General features: G+C 38.8%; 1 protein-coding gene across 3 annotated transcripts in view; it reads left to right on the top strand.

The window, feature by feature from the left end:
* The window catches only part of ASTN1 (astrotactin 1), a 381,789-nt gene that overhangs the window by 18,194 nt on the left and 342,460 nt on the right, over positions 1-21,135 (top strand). The window lies entirely within an intron of this gene.

The following is a 21,135-nucleotide window of genomic DNA, read 5'->3' as shown; positions in this document are numbered from 1 at the left end:
TTTATTAATGATATTTTGTATCAATATCCCTAAGTGAGGTTAGTTTGAGGTTTTCTTTGTGTGTATGTGTAATCTTTGTTAGGATTTGGTTTCAATGTTATATTTATTTCATAAAAATAACTTTCAAGTTTTTCTTCTTTGTTTGCTTAAGAAGAATTTAAATACCATACCATATTTTTAAGAAAATAATATGTGCAACATGTGCCTTCTACATTTGCTTGCCAATTGTGCCCTCCCCACCGCAAGGTATTTTTGTAAGTGCTTGATGCTTTTTTTTTTTTTTTAATAGCAACATGTAAAAAAAAAAATTCGCATAGTGGAACTTGTGAAGGTACCTTGCAGGGGGAGAGCGTGGTTGGCAAACAATCATAGAAGACACAAGTTATGTGTGTAAAATATGGTAAATAGCACTGACATTATCTGTAGAGCCTATGACCTTAGCCACTGCACAATACAATGTGGTGAGTATAATGAATGAATTAAGAATTGGTTACTTTGGTGATATAATAATGGATACCTAAACCAAATAGAAAACAAAAATCCTAACAACTGGACCAATACGCAACATCATGATAAATGGAGAAAAGATTGAACTTGTTAAAGATTTCATTTTACTTGAGTCCACAATCAATACCCATGGAAGCAGCAGTCAAGACATCAAAAGATGCATTGCACTGGGCAAATCTGCTGCAGAAGACCTCTTTAAAGTGTTGAAAAGCAAAGATGTCACCTTGTAGACTAAGGTGTGCCTGACCGGAGCCATTGTGTTTTCAATTGCCTCATATGCATGCGAAAGCTAGACGATGAATAAGGAAGACCGAAGAAGAACTAATACCTTTGAATTGTGGTGTTGGTCAAGAATATTGAATATACCATGAACTGCCAGAAGAATGAACAAATCTGTCTTGGAAGAAGTACAGCCGGAATGTTCCTTAGAAGCAAGGATGGTGAGACTTCATCTCATGTACTTTGGACATGTTATCAGGAGCGACAAGTCCCTGGAGAAGGACACCGTGCTTGGTCAGGTGATGGGTCGGCAAAAAATAGGAGGACCCTCAATGAGATGGATTGACACAGTGGCTGCAACAGTGGGCTCAAGCATAACAATGATTGTAAGGTTGGCACAGGACCCGGCAGTGTTTTTGTTCTGTTGCATGTAGGGTTGCTATGAGTCGGAACTGACTTGACAGTACCTGACAACAACAACAAACCAGACAGAGGGAATGATCTAAATTGAGATTCAGACTATAGTGGGACTTAACCTGATACCCAGGAGGGTTCTGGGTTTGGGGAAGAAATTCTGAGCTCCAGCCTAAGGGAGTAATAAGTAGAAAGCATAAAGGCCAAGGTGAGTGAAAGAATGTGTGTATAGAAATTTAAGTGTCATATTTGGCACCCATATCAAAGGTTGGCCACCTTTGTGTGAGTGGGCACTAGGCTAAGCATATAAAACCTACAGTGCTCAGATAAATTCTTTAGCGATTGCCAGTTTGTAGTTCAAAGTAGGGTGGGAACTGACAGTATGCCACACTACGTACCCCCAGAGGCACTGTTCCCAATGTAACCTATGTACATATAGCTTCACCTGGGGGTTTGCAGTGCCAGTCTAGCAGCTGTTGTGGCCCTGACTGATGGCTTTGGATTGTCTGTTTTTTCTCTACATACATACATATACCTGTTGCCATTGAGGCGATTCCAAATCATAGTGACCCTATAGGACAGAGTAGAACTGCCCCATAGGGTTTCCAAGGAGCGGCTGGTGGATTCGAACTGCCAGCTTTTTGGTTGGCAGCTGAGCTCTTAACCACTGCGCCATCAGGGCTCCATCTAAAATTTCCCCCAAAGATGAGTTCTGAGAATTCAAATTCTCTCTTATTTATTTTTCCCCTTCATAATCTTGTCTTGTGCCTTGACTTTATTCTCTTTCCCATGTCCCCTCCCCTGTCCTTCCCAAGGTTCTCTGGACAATTCTTTTCAGTCTAACACCAAACAGGGCCATTATCTGAAAAGGCACATTGGCACAGAGTGGCTACTTTATTGAAAAGTTCCCTCTGCACAATTTTTTAGAATGTCCCCCAAGCACATGGGAGAGGTAGCCATTCCCTTTGTTCTCCACTGCTGCCTCTATGCCAGGTGTTCTTAGCCTCAGCACCATGTGTGGGCTCCAGGGTCCATTGAGTGTAAAACTTTATGTGTAAGTGCAGTTTCCTGGAAAAAAGAGTTTGTAGCTTAAATCAGATATTTAAAGGGGTTCTGTAAGTAGGATAGAGGTGAACCTTTTGGAACAAAGAGACCTTCAAAGAGGAGACTTAAAGAAGAAGAGCTTATTTTCCCTCAGACAGAGTAAAGTAAAATAGGGTAGTTCTGAGGTGAGTGGTTCCATCCAGTAGGGCAGCTCCACTCCATGCGATAGTTCAGAGTTCCAGGATGCTTCCATCTTGTTGCTTTCCCACCCTCCCAGGCCATTATCTGGATCGGCTGCTGCTGCTGCTGCTTTTTTTTTTTTTTTTTATTGTGCATTAGGTGAAAGTTTACAGAGCCGATTAGAATCCTATTCAATAGTTTGTACGTAAAGTGTTTCACGGCCTTGATTTCATTCCCCACAGTGTGTCAGCACTTTCCCCATTTCCATCCTGGGTTCCCCATTTCCTTTTGCCCTTATTTTCTACCCCTTCCTGCCTTCTCATCTTTGCTTTTGGGCAAATATTGCCCTTTTGGTCTCTTATAATTGATTGTTCTAAGGAGCACATTCCTCTCGGGTGGTTATTTTTTATTTTATGGGCTTGTCTATTGTTTGGCTGGGTGGTGGTCTCCGGGAACAGCATCAATTCCAGGTCAGAAGGGTGTCTAAGGGCCATAGTCTTGGGGGTTCCTCCAGACTCTGTCAGACAAGTAAGTCTGGTCTTTTTTGTGAATTTGATCTTTTGTTTTACGTTTTTCTCCTGGTCTGTCCAGGACCCTCTGTGGTAATCCTAGTCAGAGTGGTTGGTAGTGGCAGCTGGGCATCATCTAGTTCTTCTGGTCTCAGGGTTGTGTAGGCTGTAGTTCGTGTGGTTCGTTAGTCCTTTGGATTAATTGCTTCCTTGAGTCTTTTTGTTTTTGTTGTTTTCACTCTGCTCCAAACTGGAAGAGACCAGTAGTTGTATCTTAGATGGCTGCTTGCAAGCTTTAAAGACCCCAGATGCTACTCACCAAAGTAAAATGTAGAACACTGTCTTTAAGAACTGTTTTGTTCCAACTGACGTAGATGTCCCCGAGTCTATGGTCCTTTGCCTGGGAACTTCATCCTGTGAGGTGTTTAGATATGTCTAAGAGGTTTCCCTGACTGTGCCAATTGTGTGCTCTATTGTCTATATTAATATGTGAGGAGCACCTATAGTCATGTGTTTAGAAATTTCCACTACCAAACCTGTATCTGCCAATGGATGTGCTACCTTACACCCTCCCTCACCTCCTGGCATATCTGTCTGTGTATCCATTTGTAAATTATTGTTTGTTAATACTCTTGCTGCAGGATTGTCTATAATATAGTAGTTACCATAGTTGTTCTTTATTCTTGCATTCCTCTCAGTGTCCTCTCTTGCCTTGGTAATGTTGTGCCGACTTCTTCCATATTGTGTATTACCTTTCCCTTCACCAATGTTAACATGTGTCTACTATCTATTTGGTAATTTTCTCTCCCCTCACACACCCAAACTCTGGTAACCATCAAAGAATTTTTTTGTCCTGTGTGTAAACCTTTTGTTGTTACTTTATAATAGCTGTCTTATACAATATTTGTCCTTTTGCAGTTGACTTATTTCACTCAGCATAGTGTCCTCCGAATTCATCCGTATTGTGAGAAATTTCACAGATTCATCGTTATTCTCTGTCATTACATAGTATTCCATTGTGTGTATGTACTACAGTTTTTTAATCCATTCATCTGTTGATGGACACTTGCTCCCACCTTTTTGCTGTTGTGAATAATGCTGCAGGGAACATGAGTGTGCATATGTCTATTAGTGTCACGGCTCTTATTTCTTTAGGGTATATCCTCAGAGTGGGATTGCTAGATCATATGGTATTTCTATTTCTAGATTTTTGAGGAAGCACCATGCTATCTTCCATAGTGGTTATATCATTTTAGATTCCCACTAGCAGTGTATAAGAGTTCCAATCTCCCCACAGCCTCACCAACATTTATTATTTTCGGTTTTTTTCTAATGTTGGGGTGAGATGGTATCTCATTGTAGTTTTGATTTGCATCTCTCTAATTTTTAATGATTGTGAGCATGTCTTCATACGTTTGTTAGCAGCCTGAATGTCTTCTTTGGTGAAGTGTCTGTTCGTATACTTTGCCCATTTTTTATTGGATTATTTATCTTTTGTTTGGTTGAGCTGTTGAAGTTTCTATAAATTTTAGAGATTAGACCCTTGTCATGTATGTTACAGCCAAAATTTCTTCCCAGTCTGTAGGTTATCTTTTTATCTTTTTGAAGAAGTCTTTTGTTCAGAATGTGTTTAATTTTTAGGAGGTCCCATTTATCTAGTTCATTTTCTTCTGTGTGTGCATTTTTAGTTACGTTTGGTATTCTGTTTATACCATACATTAGGGCCCCTAGCATTGTGCCTATTTTTTCCTCTATGATCTTTATAGTTTTAGGCTTCATATTTAGATGTTTGATCTATATTAAGTTAGTATTTGTGTATGGTGTGAGGTATGGATCCTGTTTCATTTTTCTACAGCTAGATATGTAATTTTGCCAGCACCGTTTGTTCAAGAGATGTCTCTTCCCCGTTCGATAAACTTTGGTCCTTTGTTGAAGATCAGCTGTCCATAGGTGGATGGATTTAGGTCTGGGCTCTCAATTCTCTTCCATTAGTCTATGTGTTTGTTGTTGTCCCAGTACCAGGCTGTTTTGACTACCGTGGCTGTGTAGTAGGTTCTGAGATCAGGTAGAGTGAGGCCTCCTACTTTGTTCTTTTTTAATAAAGCTTTACTTATTTGAGGCCTCTTTCCCTTCCATATAAAGTTAGTGATTAGTTTTTCCATTTTGTTGAAGAATGCTGTTGAGATTTGGATTTGGATTGTATTATATTTATATATCACTTTGGGTAGCATTGATATTTCCAAAATGTTAAGTCTTCCTATCCAAGAGCATGGCATGTTTTTCCATTTATGTAGGTCTCTTTTGGTTTCTTGCAGTAGTGTTTTGTAGTTTCCTCTGTATAAATCTTTTACTTGGTTAGATTATTTTACCTGGTTAGATTTATTCCTAAGTATTTTATCTTTTGGGGGACCATTGTAAATGATACTGTTTTCCTGATTTCCTTTTCAAAGTTCTTTGGTTGATGTAGAGGAATCCAACTAATTTTTGCAGGTTGATCTTCTACCCTACCACTTTGCTGAATCCTTCTATTAGTTCCAATAGCTTTCTTGTGGAATCCTTAGGATTTTCAATGTATAGGCTCATTTCATCTGTGAATAGGGATAGTTTTACTTCTTCCTTACCAATTGGATGCCGTTTATTTACTTTTCTTGCTTTATTGCTCTCTCTAGAACTTGCAATACAATGTTGAGTAAGAGTGGTGATAAAAGATATCCTTATCTGGTTCGCATTCTCATGGGGAATGCTTTCAGATTCTCTCTGTTGAGGAAAATGTTGGCTGTTGGTATTGTGTAAATTCCCTTCATTATGCTGAGGAATTTCCCTTCCATTCCTATTTTTCTGAGAGTTTTTATGAAGAATGGGGTGTTGGACTTTATCAGATGCCTTTTCTGCATCTATTGATATGATCAGGTGATTCTTTTCCTTTGTTTTATTTATGTGGTGGATTATGTTGATTGATTTTCTAATGTTGAACCGTCTTTGCATGCCTGGTATGAATTCCACTTGGTCATGATGTATTATTTTTTTTGATATGCTGTTGAATTCTATTGGTTAAGATTTTGTTGAGAATTTTTGTGTCTATATTCATGAGGGATATTGGTTTGTAGTTTTCTTTTTTAGTGATGTCTTTGCCTGGCTTTGGTATCAGGGTTATGCTTGCTTCTTAGAATGAATTTGGGAGTATTCCTTCCTTTTCTATGTTCTGGAGTAGTTTGAGTAGAATTGGTGTCAACTGTTTTCTGAATGTTTGGTAGAATACTCCATTGAAACCATCTGAACGGGGGCATTTTTGGTGGAAGTTTTTTTTAATGACCTGTTCAATTTCTTTTGTTATGGGTCTGTTCAAATTTTCTACCTCAGTTTGTGTTAGTTTAGGTAGGTAGTGTGTTTCTAGAAATTTGTCCATTTCCTCCGGGCTTTCACAGTTTTTCATAGTATTCTCTCATGATCTTTTTTATTTCAGTTGGTTCTGTTGTAATGCCATCCATCTCCTTTCTTATTCGGGTTATTTGCATCTTCTCCTCTTTGTCTTTTGTAAATTTGGCCAGTGGTTTGTCAATTTTATTAATTCTTTTTTTAAAAAACCCAGCTTTTAGTCTTGTTGAGTCTTTCTATTGTTTTTCTGTTCTCTGTTTCACTTATTTCTTCTCTAATTTATATTTAGTTATTTGTACTTGCTGACTGTGGGCTTCTTTTGCTGCTCTCTTTCTAATTTTTTGAGTTGTAGGGTTAATGTTTTGATTTTTGCCCTTTGTTTTTTTTTTGATATGTGCATTGATTACTATAAATTGACCTCTGGACACTGCTTTTGCTATGTTCCAAAGGTTTTGGTATGTTGTGCTTTCATTCTCATTTGATTCTTTTTAATTCCATCTTTGATTTATTCTATTATCCAGTGGATTTTAAGCAAGGTATTATTTAGTTTCCATGTATTAGGTTTGTTTTCCTTGCTCTTTCTGTAATGGATTTCTACTTTTATAGCATTGTGATCAGAGAATGTGCTTTGTATTATTTCATTGTTTTTGAATTTGTGAGTCTTACTTTGAGACCTAAAATATGGTCTATTCTGGAGAATGATCCATAAGCATTTGAGAATAATGTTTACTTTTCTGCTTTTGGGTGAAGTGTTCTGTATATGTCTATGAAGTCAAGTTGGCTGATTGTGTTATTTAGATCTTCTGTGTCTTTGCTGAATTTCTTCCTAGTTGTTTTGTCCTTCACTGAGAGTGGTGTGTTACAGCCTCCTATTATTATTGTTGAAGTGTCTGTTTCCACTTTCAGTGCTGTTAGAATTTGTTTTATGTATTTTGGAGCTCTGTCATTGAGTGCGTATATATTTATTATGGTTGTGTCCTCCGGTGGATTGACCTTTTAATCATTATATAATGTCCTTCCTTGCCTTTTATGGTGGATTTTGCCTTAAAATCTATTTTATCAGAGATTAATATTGCCACTCCTGCTCTTTTTTGGTTATTGTTTTTTTGATATATCTTTTTCTATCCTTTAAGTTTTAGTTTACTTATATCTTGGTGTCTAAGGTCTGTTCTTGCAGACAGCGTATTGATGAGTTGTGTTTTTTTAATCCATTCTACCACTCTCTGTCTCTTTACTGGTGCATTTAGGCCATTTACATTTAGTGTGATTATTGATAGAGTATGAGTTTATTACTGTCATTTCCTTATGCTTTTTTTTTGTGTGTGTGGTGTTGACTGTTTCTTCATTCTGCTTTATTTTCTGTGCTGAGTTTTTTTTTCTTATTTTTAAAATCTTTATTGTGTCTTATCTTTTCATTTCCTTCATTGTTTTTGGTTTGTGTATACTGAATCTTTATGATTTTCTTCTTTTATATTTTGATGAGTAGGTGTCAACTTTCTTTGTGATTACCTTGAAATTTACCTTTATCTTCTTAAGTTTAAGGCAGTAATTTATTTCTTGATGTCATCTTGACTTTCTCTCATATGGAAGTTCTAAACCTATACCCTTTATTCCCCCTTTATGTTTTGAAGTGATCATCGGTTACAGATTGACATTTCTGGTTCCCTGTTTTCTGCCTTTTAATTTTTTTTTATTTTTGAGAGTTCTTTATCTACGTTGATATCTGTCTGATGTTGTCATGTGTTTTAATCTCAGGTTGTTGTTTGGTGTTGTTAGTTTTTAGACCGAAGGACTCCCTATAACATTTTTTGTAAAGTTGGTCTGGTTTTTACAAATTCCCATAATTTCTATTTATCTGTCCTAATTTCACCATCATATTTGAGGGATAATTTTGCTGGATATATAATTCTTGGTTGGCAGTTTTTTCTATTATTCTCTTCTTTATTCTGGAAACAAGGTCACCAGCATGTTTCAGCTGTCAGGAAGGGGAAAGGCAGAAGTCCAGGGTAACATTTTCCTTTTTACTTAAGTAAGACAAAAGTTGCACACATCCTTTCCACTCCCATGTCGTTCATGAGAACTTTATTACATGATGAGAATTCCAGCATAGGTCCTGGGAAATGCAGTCTTAGCTGGGTAGTCATGTGCTCAACTTAAAGAGATGAAGGAAGGAAGGAAAAAAGGAAGGAAGCAAAAATAAATTTTGTGGGAAAATTGCAGGCCTGCCACAGATCGATATCACCAAAAAAGTTAATGACCATTCTTCTAGACCCCTACAATTCCACTTTCCTTCCAGAAAACACCTTCTTTTTGGAAGTTGACGTCTTCAGCCTCTCCCAGTTGCCTCCATTTATAAGCTTGTAGGCCACTCACCAATATGGTTGGCACTGCCCCTCTGTTTTTCTTCCTATTCAGTCTCCAACCTTTACCCAAGAACATTTCATTAACCATGTAGACCGGAGTCAACAGGCTTTTTCTTAAAGGGCCAAATAGTAAATATTTTTTATTTTTCAGGCCATGTGGTCATTGTCATGATAACGCAGTCCTTGTAGTGCAAAGATAACCGTTGACAATATGCAAATGGATGGATGTGGCTGTGTTTCAAGAAAACTTTACTCACAAAAATAGGCAACCAGCCCACAGGCTATAGTTTGCCAACCCTTGATGTAGACAATACACCCAACTTTCTACTTTATAGTTCCTTGTTTCCTGTAACTCTGCTGATCTTCAAAACTCCATTTTACTCACCTATAACCTAGGAGGCAGTTCTACTCTGTTACATGGGGTTGCTATGAGTTGAAATCAACTTGATAGCATCTAATAACAACAACTCTGGTCATACCCCCTCATCCCTGATAGTTCTCCAACTCTGTGATTGGTCCTACTTGTACCAAAAATTCATCTTTCTAGCTGTCTCATGTTCTCCTTTTCATTCTGTCAGATATCTGGTTCTTTGATATTCACCGTTTCATTGATCCTTCTATTTTTTCCATGTCTAGTAGAATCCTTCTGACATCTCTTCCTTTTCCTGAACTACTTTTTTGTCAAAACCTTCAATTTCATTGCTTCTTGTCATTTTACATTATCTATCAGTCAAAAGCCCAGATGTGGATCAGTTTCCTAAAATCCACATGCTTTAATTCTACTTCCAGATGAATCGTGAGATATGTGTATAAATTCTCCTAATTGTGTGAGTTGGAGGTACTATAAATATCTGGGTTCTAATCTCAGTTTGGTCCTTATTGTGGATTGAAATGTGTCCCTCCAAAAAAATGTGTGTCAGCTTGGCTGGTCCATGATTCCCTATTGTATGATTGTCCACCGTTTTGTCATCTGATGTGATTTGCCTATGTGTTGTGTCATGGATTGAATTATGTCTCCCCAAAAATGTGTGTATCAGTTTGGCTGGGCCATGATTCCTGGTAATGTGTGATTTTTCTATATGTTGTAAATCCTGCTTCTATGATGTTAATGAGGGAAGATGGGTGGCAGTTGTGTTAGTAAGGCAGAACTCAGTCTACAAGACTGGATTGTGTCCTGAGGCAACCTCTTGAGATATAAAAGAGAGAAGTGAACAGAGAGACAGGGGGACTTCATACCACGAAGAAAGCAGTGCCAGGAGTAGGGCGTGTCCTTTGGACCTGGGATACCTGCGTGGAGAAGCTCCTAGTCCAGGGGAACATTGATGAGAAGGCTGACAGAGAGAGAAAGCCTTCCCCTGGAGCTAACGCCCTGAATTTGGATTTTTAGCCTACTTTACTGTGAAGAAATAAATTTGTCTTTGTTAAAGCCATCCACTTATGGTATTTCAGTTATAGCAGCACTAGATGACTAAGACGTGTTGTAAGTCCTACTCTATAATATTAATGAAGCAGGATTCAAGGCAGTTATGTTAATGACTCCATCTATAAGATTAGGTTGCATCTTGAGTCAATCTCTTTTGAGATATAAAAGAGAGAAGCTAGCAGAGAGACAGGGGGACCTCATGCCACCGAGAATGAAGAACCAGGAAGGGAGCGCGTCCTTTGGACCTGAGGTCCCTGTCCTGAGAAGCTCCTGGACCAGGGGAAGATTGATGACAAGGATCTTCCCCCAGAGCTGACACAGAGATAAAGCTTTCCCCTGGAGCTGGCACCCTGAATTTGGACTTCTAGCCGCTTAGGCTGTTAGAGAATAAATTTCTCTTTGTTAAAGCCATCCACTTGTGGTATTTCTGTTATAGCAGCAGTAGATATCTAAGACAGTCTTCAACATTGCTTATTAATTTTTTATTGTCCTTAGTCAACCTTTCTTCTCATATCCTTAAGTGATTATTTCAAACCTTTAGTAAGATAGTTAAGTTTCCAACTTAATTCCACATCTTCACACTTAGCAAAAGACCTTGCCTCATACTTTACCTAGAAAATTGAGACTATCAGACATAAATTACCTCTAATTTCTGTACATCTTCAATACTCAAACTTGTAGACCTATTTTGGAATTCATTCTTTCTGTCTTACCTCCAATTTCCAGTAATTTTTGAGCAGATTCTAAGTATCACCCATGACACTAGGCTTATAGTATGCAGTGAAAAATAAGATAGACACAATCCTGTCTTCACAGAACCAAGAATGTCTTTGCTGGCAACTTGATGCATCTATTTTTTATATCTCCCTCTCTTCTATATTTTTACATTATCTCTCCTCTCTTTCCTAGATCCTCTTCTTCAGCCTATAAATATAATTAGGCCTCTCCTATCTTAAAAAAAAAAAAAAAAATCCGCTTAACTGTGTACTCTTTTAGCTAGCACTGTATCAGTCTCCTCTTCACAGCAACAGTAGGGTTCCTGTCTGCTTCATTGTATTGAGGTCACCATTGACACCCTAATGTTAAATCCAGGGAACTTTCCTATGCTCATCTTAATGGCCCTCTGTTGCATTTGCCACTGTTGAGCCTCTTTTAAATTGTCTTTTCCTTTTCCTATCACAGTCTCTTTAAGACAGAAAGGAAACTTGTAAAATTTAAAGAAGGCCAGTGTGGCTGGGGCATTAAAACAAAACAAAAAAAAGAGTCTTCCAAAGTGTTGAAGGTAAGCCATGATTTGGATCTGGGCTCTCCAGCATCATCTGAAATTAACCTCATATTAGTTTAGAACTTTTCCATTGCAAGTAAGAGAAAACTGTACTTCAACTGACATAAATAGTAAAGGGGATTCATAGGCTCAGGTAACTGAAGGGATAATCAGGCTTGTTTACCAGGGCTCCAAGTGCACGTCTCTGCAGTTCTCCTGGCTTTGCCCTTCTCTGTGTGTGAGCTTCATCCCTGTCTGGTAGTAAGACTGGTTCCAGGCATCACATCCATATGAGAAATTGTCCAGAGGAAGAGTCAGGATTTCTTAGTGAATGCATGTTGTGTTTGAATTTACTGAACTTCACCAGACTAACTACTGAAGAGTCTTTAAGTCTAGGTCAGATTGCTTTCTCCTAGCAGCCCCCTGCAAGACACTCCTTGTTTCTCTTCTGCTTGAATTGATTAGGCCTGCCCATCTCTGGACCAATATCTATGTCAGGAGGGATGCAATAACTAGTTAGCTTCAACTAACCAAGGCGCATTGTTGGAGATGAGGTCAAACTCACAGTTCACGTAGAGAGAAGTAAGGAGAAGAGACAACCTCCAAGTCACTTCAACAACTCACCTCCACTTTGTATTTCAGGAATATTGAACTATTTTTTTCTAATCTTTTTTCCTAATTCCTTTCATTTTTCAATACACATCTTAGATACAACCTACTTGTAGGAAATGTCTAAGGGTTCCTTGCCCTTCTTCAGTATTCTCATAGCACTCCATGCATTCCTTCTTAGTGATACTCTGTAATTCTTGAATTACTTTCTTCCCGATTTGTGTAGCCCATGAGAGTGTAAACACCCAAATCAGAGAATTTCTTAGTCATTTCAGTATCCCCAGCTTCTAGCACAGTACCCTTTTGGCACAGAGTACATACTTAGTGAATGCATGTTGTGCTTTGTTTTACTGAATTTCACCAGACTAACTCCTGAGGAGCTTTTAAGTCTAGGTTGGTAGTTCTCAAAGTGTTCCACAGACCTCCCCAGGGGTTCCTGAGACCCTTTCAAGGGAGTCTGTGAAGTAGAAACTATCTTCATTATACAGTAAAACCTGCGAAAGCCAGAAATTGTATAAGACTGAAACCTGTCAGAGAAGGAAAACTCAAATATTTTCCACCGAAATAAGCTATAGAAAAGTGGTAAGACTGTACCCTGTCAAAAGCAGAAAACTTGCAAGACCCAGAAAAACAGGGCAGTCCCATCGAGTTTCAGCTCTCACAGTTTTCACTGTAATACTAAGGCATCACTTGTCTTTTTCACTGAATTGATATTTGCACTGATGGTGCAAAAGCAATGGTGGGTATAACTGCATGCTTCTTAGCAGGAATCCATATAGTAACACCAAACTCTGCTAGTAGTTATTGTACTTTTCACCATGCTCACTTGCAGTTTTTTTTTTTTTTTTTAAAGCCAGTTTCACTTAGGGAAGTCCTTGATGAAGCTGTGTAGTAGTTGCTGTTGAGTCCATTCGATTCTTCAAATGATGACCCCATGTATGTCAGAGTAGAACTGGGTTTTATAGGGTTTTCACTGGCTGATTTTTAAAAAAGTAGATCACCAGACTTTTTTTCCAAGGCACCTTTGGTTGGACTCGAACTGTCAACCTTTCAGTTAGCAGCCGAGCCCATTAACCGTTTGCATCACCCAGGGACTCTGATGAAGCTGTACAGATTATTAATTTGTTAAATGTTGACTCTTGAGTACATGTCCTTTTAATATTCTGAGTGGCAAAATAGGAAGTACATTTAAAGCACTTATGCTGCAAGCTGAGGTGCAATTATTTGAGTTTCCAGCTGACCTGTCTACATCTTTCTTGGAAAACCGTTTTTACTTGAAAGAACAACTGACAGGCAAACTATGGCTATAGTTTGGTTATAGACTTGGTTATTTGGCCAACGTTTCTTTGGAAATAAGCAAAATAAGCCTGGAAAACAACTGAAAGTATTTGTTGCCAATGATAAAATTCAGGCTTTCGAGAGAAAAATTTGAATTTTGCAAAAACTTGTATCTGCCACAGTGAGCTTGACAGCTTTCCAACACTTAAAGACTTGTGATGAGATGGATGATGCTATTAATAAGTGAGAGTTTTTGAAATTGCATAATGAAATGTGCCAGCATTTGGAAGATATATATAAATACATGAACCAATATTTCCCAAATGACCAATGCATGATGTTTCAAAATTGTGCATAGGAAAAAAAGCATATTCAGATTTTACCGTGGACAATGGATTTTAATCAGAAGTGTACAAAATACTCAATATATGGTTTCAGTTTCCACAGTGCCACTCACCTTTAAGAAATTAATACTTGTTGAGTTTTGGTGTATTATCAAAGAAGAATATCCACAATTATCCACAATGGCTGTTAAAATACTCTCTCCCTTTCCCACTAGATATCTGTGTGAGACGGGATTTTCTTTATGTATTTCAACTACAATTATACGTTGCAGTATATTGAATGCAAAAGCAGAGGTGAGAATCTGGGTCTCTTCTATTAAGCCAGGACTTAAAAAGATATGCAAAAATGTAAAACAATGCTTCCCTTCCATTTTTTTTTTTTGTGGAAAATATTTTTCATAAAATTATATTTTTTATGCAGACACGTAATGGGATATTGTTGTTTTTAAATGTATCAATAAATATTTAAAACATTTCTCAGTTCTGATTTCAAATATGGTAAACATTTAATAGATATAGCCCATATAAACAAATGATTTGGGGTTCGCAGTCATTTTTAAGAGTGGAAAGGAGTTCTGAGACCAAGAAGTTTGTGAACTGTGGACCTGGTTCACATGGCACCTCAGCTGGGAACTGACTCAAGGGGAGTTAACTTTCTTTCATGTGGATATTGCAGCAGTGGGTTTATAACACTTCCCACAGCTTAACCTATTAGTTTGTATGCCTAATGTATTTTTATGCAAATAACATGTACCTTCTACATTTGTTTACCAACTGCTCCCTCCCCACCATGAGGTATTTTCATAAGTGAGCTGTGCTAATTTTTTTTTTTTACAGAAAATGTAACAAAAATTGGCATAGTGGCGCTTACGAAAACAGCTGGTGGGGGGAGGGAGTAGTTGGCAAACAAATGTAGAAGGCGCACGTTATTTGTGTAAAATACAAGATTTCTTCTAGTCTGTGAGTCAGTGCTAGTGCATATCTGATACTCAGTGCTTGATGAATGAATGCATAAATGAATGACTGAATTAATGAATAAAGATCCCTGGTTTCCTCATTCTATTCTCAATTCTATTTTTTGTTACAGAGTTATAATGAGCATCCAGTGGTTCCTTGGAGTGCAGAGCTTTATACACACACAGTAATCTCTACCGATTATGTTTGATTAGTTTCGTTGCCCCCCGCCCCACCCTTTTAGCCATGTGGGAAATTCTATGGATCAGGAAGGAAAAGTGGTTGACTAAGAATCTCATAGACATGGAACTTAAAGGGGCTTTCAGAGAGGCACTTTTCTTTAGCTACTTTCTTCAGGATTTTGGACATACAGCGAGACTGGCAGACACGTTGTTATTGTTACGGGAGAGTCACAAGAGAACGCGATTGAGAGACTATGATGTTTAAGTCAACTGACTTATTTCCTAGAGGTTTTGAGACTAAAGGAAAGAGGGATGGTTATTGTTCTAGAGAACTTCTAGAATTCATTGCCTTTAGGCATTGGAAGAGTTTGAGATACTTTAAGACAGTAACTGTAAACCCAAGGTCTTTCCACCTTCATTTATGATCAGAGGAGCAGAGCTGAAAGTTGATTTCTCCAAGGTTGCAGATGAAAGAAACCCAGTGGATAGGTCTTAGGCAATCCAAGGACCAGACCCTAGGAGATCGGAGATTTAAGGATTTAAAGCACTTTGGAAGCACCTGTATTGGTATTTGCCAAATGTTTTTATGACAGGACACCTCTAAAAATAATATCTTTAAGTCTCCCTGGAGTAAACTGACATGTTTGCTCACAGCTAAAGGTGATAAATCTTGGGGGCTGGGCTACACCAGATCCCACTGGTTACCCCAAGGATAGGGGCTGAATATTGCCCCACACTTGCAATCCATTTGCAGCATACCAGAATGTTATGGCCTACATATTGGGAATTTATTTTCTAGACCATATTATCTTTGTGGGAAGGAACTGCACTGTCAGTATCCCATGTGTGGATTTTTCCGTGTTCAGTGAGAGATCACTGATAACCCTCTGTCTTAGTCATCTAGTGCTGTTCCAACAGAAATACCACAAGTGAATGGTTTTTACAAAGGGAAGTTTATTCTCTCACAGTGCAGTAGGCTACAAGTCCAAATTCAGGGCATCAGCTCCAGGGGAACACTTTCTCTGTTGGCTCTGGAGGAGAGTCCATGTCATCAGTCTTCCTTTGATCTGGGAGCTTCTCTGCGCAGGAACCTCAGGTCCAAAGGACTTGCTCCCAGCACTGCTTTCTTGGTGGTATGAGGTTCCCATGTATCTCTGCTCGCTTCTCTCTTTTATATCTCAAACGAGATTGCATTAAGACACTAATGTTGTCAACCTCATCAGTATAACCTCATCACAGTGATAGAATTTACAACACATGAGGAGATCACATATAATCTCATCATAGTGGTGGGGTTTACAACACGTAAGGACATCACATCAGATAACACAATCATACAATACTGGGAATCATGACCTAGCCAAGTTGCTACACACATTTTTTGGGGGACACAGTTCAATCCATGACACCCTCCAATGCGTTTGAAAGCTCTGGCACCTCCAGATTAGACAGGATTGCCTCTAAACCTTCAAGGCTGTTATCCAGTGGGTTAAACCAGCTGAAAGATAGTTTCAAACCACTGGATTCCACTCCCAGCTCCTGACCTGTGTTGGTTGCAGTCTTTTGGGCTACTCACATTCAATCCAGTAATCTGGCATAGAGATCATATCCCAGAATATCCCATGACATCATAAACAGTAAGTTAGAACTGTGGAAACATGTAAAAATGGTACTTTCCACAAGGACTCAATAAAATTCTAGCCAAACCTAAAGGCAAAGAAACTTGGCTTTTTGTTTACATGGGAACCCTATTTAAGGCCAGCATTGCCTAAAGAATGATACCTTATTATTTTGAATAATGTTAAACTTACAGAAAAGTTGTAAAAAAGAGGGCAGAGAATTCCCATATGCCCTTCACGCAGCTTCTCCTAATTACCATCATGCCTAACTCAAAACTAAGAAGTTAGCATTGATATGAGATTTTTAGGTGGTGCATGGGCTGTCATTTTTTAAAATAAAATATTTAAACATATACTAGAAGACATGTACATTAGGGAGCCCTAGTGGTGCAGTGGTTAAGAGCTTGGCTGCTAACCAAAAGGTTGGCAGTTCGAATCCACTGCTCCTTGGAAACCCTAAGGGGCAGTTCTACTCTGTTCCACACAGTTGCTATGAGTTGGAATCGACTCTACGGCAATGGGTTTATGTGCATTAGAAGAAAATAGGCACGTCAAACCCACAATTTCATTGATTTGTTATTAAGATTTGGATTAAGCAAAAAGTTGATTTAAAGAAATTTTAATTCAAAAAATGAAAGTGGTTAAAATTTCAGATGGTTCATGGACATGGCAAAAATTAAATTATGAAGGTATTACTTGAATGACTGACATTTGGAAATGTCTGTCAAGGTAAATGCATTATTTAGAAATTTTAAGAATATGCCTCCTAGGATAATGGCTTCCCAGTGTGGGCTTTACAGGGGCCAGTGCTGAGTGATTTGCATTCTCTGTCTAGTTGGTTGATGGTGGTCAAACCTAGACTAACATCTCTGCACATGTCCATAGCAAAATTGACTTCCCTATAATTCTCACATTACAATGTAGATTGATGATTATAGTGGTGATGATGGAAGTTAATGTTCTTCATAAGACTGGACATTGACAACAACTTGGAAATGTTCGCACTAGAGGGAGATTTGAGAGGGAAATGTAAATTATCCAGTTAATGGATTTTCCCCAGAATAAATGCAAGAGCTGCTTTCATCTTCAGGTCACCATGTAAATCACACTGCCGCCTGGCAGTTTTATGTTCTCCCACCTTCTGTACAGAGGTGATTACTAAGAACTCTGGAGCAGGGTAGCTATTCGAGGGGTTTAGATGGCCATGAGGGGTGTTCAAAAGACTAGGAGGACTCATGTTAAATCTAGAAGAGAATATACTGACCATATCTGTCTTCTGAAGTTCAGCCTTTCCACCTCCCTGAGGAGTCAGAATCACTTTAAATGATTTGTGGCTCTTTAAACCCAGCCTTACGTGTTAATACCCCTCCCTTCTTTTCCCTAGCTCAAAGAACCTTGATTGCTCATGCGTGTTCTCTTTGTTAGTAATTGAAAATTTGGTGAGGCATAGGGTTTAAATGAAAGTTCATCCCCCCCAGTTTCACTGTTCTTACAGAAATCAGGAACTTGCTAAATTAAATGATGACCTCCAGATAGAGCACAAGTGCTTTTTGGTACAAGGTGCAGTTTTGGAATTTTTTTTAACCAGAGTCTTTCCCAGTGAAAGTAGACCCAATTCTGCTAACTTCCTGATGCGCTTGCTCCCCCTCCTCATTTTTTTTTTAATATGAAACCTTGGACCTGAAAATGAATAGCAGTGTATAAAGGGCCATTTGATTGGTAGCTACTACTTAGCAGTCTTCTTCCATATCTTTCTCGTTTATACTCACCGGGCTTTCTAGACCTCTCAGCATCTGACATTCCAGGGTACTTTTTCCAAGTCCTGGGATACTCTGGAATAAGAGGTTAAGTGTTCTCATTTCTAAATACCAGGAACATGAAATGTAGTCAATGTATTTCTAATGTGAAATACTCTATTTCTGCATTGATTTTTATTTATCAGCTTTTTTTTTCCATCCTTTTATCTCATTTTCTGCGTTTACTTATCATGTAACCACCAATGACACATTACAAGCATAATTTAAAAAAATACAACAGTAATTTGACCACTGAGCCACATGCCGACCACCTTGCAATGTGTAATTATTATTTTTATTGCCTCAACCAACAATAATAACTACAGAATAAATGTGACCAAAGGGAGCCATCATTAGAGCATGTCTACATGACCATTAAAGCTGGAGTTAATGGTATAATGATGTGTGCAGTTCCCTGAGGTCACCATGTTACTGGTAGAAATGGATACAGCCTGCCCGATACATGATGACCATCCTGTAAATTGGGTTATTTATTCATACTAACTCGGCAGGTGAGAGCTGCCACACTTCACGTGGACTGAAATGTTCTGCTAACCACTGACGCTGACACTAACTAACCTGTTGATGATTTCGCACAGTTAAGTACGAAAGCATGGCACACAGCTATGACTTGATTTTGCCTCAAGTTTCCATTTGTGAAGTACTTATTGTTAGGGTTGAGCAAACCCAATGAATGTCCCCCTTCTTCTCCACTTTGGGTCCAGAATCATTTGAGTGCCAGAGTGAGACAAGAGACAGGCAGTTAGAAATGAAAATAACTCCTTGATTACTGATACAGCTATGCTGGGAGACATGGTTTAAGATGTGGACAAAAGGCCTGCTTGACTTTTTAACTAAACTTACATTCCCCAAATGCCAGGCCTCCTTGGAAATAGAGCTGACCTGCTCTGCACCTGCAGAATGTAGAGAACAAAGCAGAAGGTGGGTTTTCTTCAGGTAGGCAGATACCAGCAATATCCAGAGAGAGAAGTAGTGGAAGGGGCAGAGCCCTGCCAGCTCAGTTCTTTTTCCCATGCTCATCTATCAGATAAGCTTCTCCTCTTGCTATGAGGCAGGCAAGGGCAGAGAGGGCAACAGTGCTGCCCTAATGGCGACTTCTTACAGATGGAAGCCCGAAAGGCGGTTCCCCACTACCCGCAGCACTCACTGTGCCGCGTCTTGTGCTAAGTACTTTACCTCCATTATCTCAAGCATCACAACAGTCCTGTGAAGTAAGTGCTATTTTATTAATGTACAAACTAACAGTAAGGTAAGTAGTTTCCCCAAGATCACACAGCTGGAAAGCAAGTGAACAAAATTTATTCTCAGATCTACCTGACCCAAAGACTATGCTCTTAACAACAGCACTGTGGGGTCTCAGACGTTTGACATTCAATAGCATTTCTCACCATAGCATGCACCTGGATGTAGTACTATATCTCTCTGCTATGTGGATTTTACTATCTGTTCAATGGGGAGAACAATCCTGACCTAGATGAGAGAGCTCTTACAGGGAATAGATGATGAAGAATGATTGTAAATTATTGCTAACTACACACCCAGACACTCAGGGAATCCACATATAATGGGGATAATAGAGTGCGCCCAGGCTTTTTTCAAAATCGTCTTTATCTGTGAACTGACACATGCTGGGGGAAGGTCAGCCTTATTTCCCATAAAGTGATAAGTAGGGACACGCTGTGTTTAGAAAATTCTTACGTTCACTTGTCCATCCACAAGATGTTTATAGGATGTTCACTCTGTACCAGGAGGCATGGGGCTAAGTTAGGGGGATATTTTGATGGGATAGATAGTGCTCCCATGATCTAGGACTATGAGATCCAGTACATACCTGTAAAAGGACAGGTAGTTAAAAAATAACACCTGCTCGGCCATTGTGGCTTCTTGACAGAGCCATTTCAGCTAGTGTAACTCCCATTTTTATCAAAAACACTTTCACAGCATTTGGCTGTCTGTAGTATCCTTATGATGATAGCATTCATTCATTCATTCATTCAGTTAGATGCTTGAAGGGGGCTTTGAAGCCATATGCTTATTTATCAAGGTTCTCCCTGACTGAGGACAGTTGGAAAATTTTTTGAGCTCAAAATGGCGGTGTTTTGGAGATGCTTTCACTCATTTGGTAGTTAGTGGGATTTGACTTATTTACAAGTATATTGTTTTCTTTATATGCCAAGTGCAAGCATCACTCAGCTGTACATGGGAAAGCTTGCTAAAGTGATTTATTTTGTAGGTGATAAAATGACCTTATAAAGAAAGCAGTGTAAGTGCTTTGGGTGTTGGGTCTGTGACTCCTGTTGGGAACACTTTCCCCATGGACCCCTGGAAAAGTAACGAGAACAGTGAGTAGAGGTTTTCCCACCTCTGCCATACCCTCTCGCTGCTTTTTGTAGACAAAGTCACTGAACTCTGTTATCTTGTGTTTTCTACTGGTAAAATTAGAATAACAATTACTACCAGATAAATCCTGAAAACTCACTAGGTTTTCCCCTGGTTTCTAATATACTTCCTGTTATTTAAGGTTCTCAATCATTTCCACAATGTCTTCTGTTCCGTCAAACCTCTGCTGTTTGTTCCAGCAAGGCCATCCTCATCACTGCATCCAGGTACCCTCTTTGATTGAAGCTCCATGCTTCTGTTCAGGCCTGTATGCCTTGGCCCTACTTGGTTCATATCACTCCCTTCCTTCTGGAATGCTCTTTTCACCTTTCTCTGTTCCTTGAAATACAACTCATTCTGCAAGAACCAGCATGAGTCTCTCTCTTTGATAAAGACCTTCCATAATTGTTCTATCTCGCTTGACTATTCCTTACCTCCAAAGTCCCACAGCTCTTGTTATCTGCAACTCTCATTATTTTATATTACTTAACTGTCTGCTCTGTTTATTTTTCTCGACAGCTAGACGATAAGCTCATATATACAAGATACTACTTCTTTTTTTTATTGTACTTCAGGTGAAGGCTTACAGAACAAATAGTTTCTCATGAAACAGTAGTACACATATTGTTTTATGACATTGGTTAACGACCCCTCA

Source organism: Trichechus manatus, unplaced genomic scaffold (assembly GCF_000243295.1).
Source record: "Trichechus manatus latirostris isolate Lorelei unplaced genomic scaffold, TriManLat1.0 scaffold00021, whole genome shotgun sequence".
NCBI classification, from domain to species: domain Eukaryota; kingdom Metazoa; phylum Chordata; class Mammalia; order Sirenia; family Trichechidae; genus Trichechus; species Trichechus manatus.
Note: the sequence above shows the minus strand (reverse complement) of the source record. Positions and strands in the feature narration are given on the sequence as shown.